Consider the following 5,763-nt stretch of genomic DNA (forward strand, 5'->3'; position numbering starts at 1 on the left):
GGAGGTAATGTTGATGACTGGATGCCGTACCACTCTGCAACGATTAGTGTAGAACTGTGAGTCGTCTCTTTGGACATTATCTTGCACAGCACAATAGCACAGTTTTATGTGTCTGAAGAAAAGCATTAGACATTTAAAAACAATGAGGAATAAAACACTATTAAAAATATACAATAAAACCAGAATCAAATCAATTAGGAAAAAGATGTACAGTTTACAGTGTAGTAAAAAGTTGTAAGTAGTAAAAGTCTAAGGGCTCTACGGGGTACATTCAAATAGATACTGTAAGTAACTGGAATCCCGCTGAAAGACTTAAAAACAGCCAAAGAATGTAAGCAAAGCAGAGAGCAAAAAGCAAAGCGCTGTAAGGATGCAGGAAGTAAAGTGTAGTTTTCATTCTGTCTGAGGCTGAGGATGATCTAAAGCAACCCGACAAGGGAATTGGTTAAAAGGCAGACAAGAAGCATGACATTATTTCCATATGTTGCCCTCAGTCATTCACGACCTCCATCCTCCTGAGATGCATACATGGGAGATACGTTAAAGCACAATACCTAAAGGATTGAGATATTCGATTTCACATGTGGTAAAAGGGAAGCCGACGCCAGGCATGCCTAATGTGCCTTCACTAATAGGTTCTCCCCTGAGCTCGGGGTTCAGAACACAGAGAGCAGCCTTTACCATTTATTTCTGCATCTGTCATCAGCGCACAGCACGCTGCAATCACCGTCATCCCATCCGCTTCCCTTGACCCTCATGAATCAGCACGTCAGCCCGCTACGATTAAGATGCAGTGTCAAAACTGAGAAGAGCAAAGTGCTGTCTGGAATAAAAGATGCTCTTGCTGGCCTGGAGTCAGGAATGCAGCCCCGCGGGATGCTCAGATCTGATTCTGTCATAAAATGTATCTCTTGTAAGCTGAAATAAATCTTGAGAATGTTAATTAATTCTCATGTCACTGTATGAACTACAAAGCTGAAAAAAACCCTCTGATTTATAGATAACTTAATAAGAATAAATAAATATCAGAAATATAAATCAGAAGCAGAGGTCAGAAACATAAATTCAAGATGGTCAGCAAGCGGAGCATCGTGGGTTTATGTTTATTTTGGTGCTTATTTATAATATGATGATCACCAGCTGGAGGTTGAACAGTCTCATCTCTTTGCAGAATCTAATCCTCCCTTATTCCCAACGAAACTGGAAAACAAACATGACAAAAGAGAGGCTGTATGATACATAAACAAATCAAACACAGACCATTACTCCGGGCTGAAATAGGTAACGGTTGCTTTCCTCTAGTGCGGATGACACACAATGTCAGCATCATCCATAACTACAAACTGGTCCTGTTGTTCAGTTGTACACACTCATGGCAGAGTGGAGAGCGAGCGGGATGCTGGGTAAATAGCCGAAGGGCCATCTGACACTGTGGCAGAGCCCCGATGTAGAAACAGCAGTGACTGAGTGTGGGGCGGGCACAAAGACAGAGCATGACATGAACTCATTAATACAGGCCTTCCTACTGCTCGCAGGTCGACTGTAATGATGACTTACATAACCTCCACACACACACACGGACTGTCCCCCTTCTGAGGCCCGTGTTGTGATATTAGCATGATGTCCCCGAGTCTGATGGACTGATTGCACTGAGAGACAGAGCATGTGCTGCTTGTGTGTTGGGACAGTCCGCATGAGGATACAGAAGGGCATGATACATTGAAGTAATAGTTTGACACATTTTGAAACGTGCTTATTTGTGTTATTTCCAATTATAAAATAAGAGGTTAAAGCCCCACTCATGTCTGGGCATTAGGTATCAAGCTTGAGCCAGCAGGTGATTAGCCTAGCTTAGCGTATACTGGAAACTGCTACCCTGCCCCTCTTCATAGTTATTGTAATCTCAGGGGTGTGGATTTTAGGGATGGCAAGTTATCAGCAGGCTGCAGCGTATGCAGGAAAAGCAGAGAACAAAAGCAGGCAGAACGCCATGCGCCATAATGACATCCCAGCTCGCATCAGCGGCTATCTGATGATGATTTATCTTCTTAATAATCTCTAAAAACAGACACCTGCATGCTAACAGCTAACAATCTGTTCTAGATCTAAACATTAACTTGAGATTAGTTCCCTTGACGCTGTGTCACGAAAGCTGTTCAGCTTTCCCCGACTTCCTCGAATGCATCAGAAATTATCGATCCTCTGACTTTTTACTAATCTGCATCATGATGTTGAAATGTGGGCAAAGGTAAGACCTGTTAATTAAAGTAAATCACAAGAAATAGTCGTATAGAAAAAGTGACATGGGATCTAGTAGTGGCAGTGAGGCTGCGTGTATCTGTAACAAAACCTTGGTGTCCTCTTGTGCGCACAGAGCAGCAATGTACCTACTATCGACTTGTGGTGGTGAGGAGATGAAAACACACTGTGTGCAAAGAAACTGCTGGCAGGTGCTGCTTCTGAGGACAGACAGGATGGACATTAAAACAGCAGCAGCTGAGCTTGTTGCAAGTCTTTGCATGTTCTTGCATTCAGCTGTAAATATTCCCATGGAAGTTTAGGACTAGATTTAACCACGTGATAATCTGTCTGAATGTTAGCTATCGCACTCAAACTCATTCTGTGTACCCAGGATGAGATTTAGCACCACGCTGTGCAATAACCCTGAGACAAAGCACTGCATCATGCTAAAGATAGGAATATCCTGAGCTCCACAAAATCTGAGATAACCCGAAGGATGGGATACCCTGCATGGTAACCCTGTGGATAGCAGGCTAGACACCACCACTGAGACTCGACTGGCTTCCCCAGCTGGAAGATGTTTAGACAGGATCACGTCCTTGTGTTGACAGGAGGGGTCAACATTCAGAGCCACTTAAGGACAGATTATTGACCGTTTCTACACGCGGTCTGCACTAATGGAAGCGTCCGAAGCTGTCAAAATATATTTGTGGACAATGCTCAAACAAATGAATAACCCATCGGAGTGAATATCACAAGGAGACGAAGATACGGACAGACAGTTATGTCAAAACAGAGACTTTCAGCATCTTAAATAGACTTGAAAGAGATACACAGAGTTAGATAAGACACTCAATAAAAAGACCATTAGGGCTTGTTGCTGCAGCAAAGGAAGAAACATGATGGAAAGCCAATTAAAAGCTCATCTACAAAGGAAGAGTTAGCCAGCTTACAAATACTGTTGCAGCTGTCCTCTTTTCCGCAGAAACACACCATGAGTGTACTTGCTCTAGCTTCCTTCAAGAAGACCTTATATGGGCTGTTGTTATTCTAACGCATGAAACTAATGTTTGTGTGATATGATTCTTAGATTACAAATGTTATTTTCTTACGCGAGCTGATTTTGATGAACAGAAGCTCAAACGGCTCTTTGAGTTAAAGTTAAATATCCATCCATAACCAAATACGGACGCAATGAAGCATAAAGTGATGTTTTTAGTATGAAGTTCAGTCACAAATCTGTTTTGTTGCAGCCTCAAATATGCCACAATAATTAATAAGCCTCTAAAATAACAAGGAATAAGTCCTGCTCATATTCTTCCTCTGAAATATGTGAGGCAGTGAGGAAAAACAATTCCAGGCCAGGATTTAGCGCAGCAGCTCATGGCTTTTGTTCTTGATGTAATGCCTTCATTCATTACCGAGACAGCCGTGCATGCAGCCAAAGCAGAGGGAAGATATTGTGCGCAATGAAAAACTCATATGAATGATTGAGGAACGAGTTAGCAGAGCTGCAGAGGATGGGAAGAGTTCCAGGTTGGAACAGTAGAACCGCAGAACCACTGGGCGACACTTGCAGATAAACTGTCACACATGAGTAATGGACTGTCACAGTACAGTCACAGTACAGAATGTGCTTCCACTAGTGGTGTAATTTAGATCGATCATAACGAATGTGACATCAATGAATTCACATCTGCAAACATGCTGTGATTAATCCAAAACAAAAACAGTTTACCAGAGATATTGCAGTGGAGATACAAAGGACGACGGGGTTTGGCTCCATACCGGGAGTGAGAGGAGATGAAGGAGGAAAACTCATCTCATGGGTCGAGTGAACAGACGTCACTTCAGGGTAGAATCCCAGCGTTTCCTTCACAGACAGGCTGAGCCAGGATTAGGTTCTGCAGGCAGAGCTGCTGTCCGCTCTCTAAATCTGCCTGCCAGTCTTTCCATCAATCATTCTCCGTGCTCCAAATGATGTCACTTCTGAAGTCATGGTTAGGACAAAAACTCGGTAACAATGGGGTAAACATCCTGCAAATAATCGCATGTGGGAAAAGCTGGAAACACAATGTACCAAAGACAAGACAGTAAAGAAACATGGATACTCAAATTGCTTGGATTTATAGACATTAAAATGCTTAAGTTGAATATTACATGAGAATGTAAGAATGTACAATTGTGCAAAAGGGGCCGATCTTCCAGAGCAATATTGATATAGCCCACTTTCTGTTTGTAACCTCGACTCCGACTTTGTCACAGCCAAATAGACTGTAATTAATTAGCTGAGTGTTGTCGACAGAACTGTGGGAATGTTATTTACTCGCTGCTACAAGAAACTGACAGGTCTATTCAACTGTCCCGCGCTGTGACTCATGAGCGACCGAATAACTGTAAATAATGTGAGCTAACGTCACAGTACACGCTTATCACCGAGAGCTTCCTGCTCACAGACGGCTTTAAATCTGTGATGCTGCGATAACTACAGTCGACCTTTTAAACTGCAAGCAAACATGAGCAGGAATATAAAATGAGATTTTAAGCAGTTAAACAGGATAAATAGGACTTGCTTTAAACTAAATAACCTCCTCCAACATTAGAAGTGTACATTGAATTCTACAAGTTTGAAAATCTTGTACAGAAGTTACAATAAAGGCATCCCAATGTTTCTTTCTTTTGATTGACTCAGTTCTATTAGAGGCTGGAACAACGTTATTGACTTGCAATGGACAATAAATGTATGCATTAATCCGGCATTTAACAGACTTAAATTGTTTTACCTTTAAAGTTTGGAGTGTTAAAGCTGTAACATTAAGTCATAACAGGGTTCAAATGACACTTTAAAATAGGAAGGCGGACAAACTTAGTGAGGGAAAAAAGTACGAAAGAAGAAAACATAAATATATAATGGCAGCAAAAACAAAATAGCTGTTCTTGAACCAACAAAACTTACTTGTTGACACATTAAAAGGTTCACAATCTCCTAAACTGTGAGGCGACCTGGCGGTGTGGTTATTGTAATGACCCTGACTCACCTTTCATCACTTTGCCATAAAAGTTCTATGAGCTGCCTCAGAACATTGCAGAGTTGTGAAATCACAAAAAAAAAAAGAGTGCCAAAAACTTTCATCACTTTCCCCCACTAAGAATGGAACAGCACCTGGAGGCCTCATTATACCTCATGCAGGAGTCCTAAAACCCCACGAATGTGTGTGGAAGTGCACGAGACGCGGAAGAGCAGGACGGCCGTGTTGCAGCAGACCTCTCCCTGAACTCCGTTTTCTCTGCAGGCATGTTCACTAACAGCTGAGGCCAGCAGGGGTTCTGCCCCGCTGGCCCAGTCATTAGCTCCTCCGCAGCATGCTCCCAAAGCTGCTCTGCTAATGGACGCCAAATAACCCCGCCAATCCCTCCAACGCACACATAAGGAACTCATATTCATACCACAATGGATGCATTGCTCCTCTCTGCCATTCCAACACCTTGCGTCCTCATCTGTACAAACATCTTGTTTCCCCC

Source organism: Semicossyphus pulcher, unplaced genomic scaffold (genome assembly GCF_022749685.1).
Source record: "Semicossyphus pulcher isolate SPU_LCO1_2020_fin unplaced genomic scaffold, fSemPul1.0.p SCAF_8, whole genome shotgun sequence".
Lineage (NCBI taxonomy): Eukaryota > Metazoa > Chordata > Actinopteri > Labriformes > Labridae > Semicossyphus > Semicossyphus pulcher.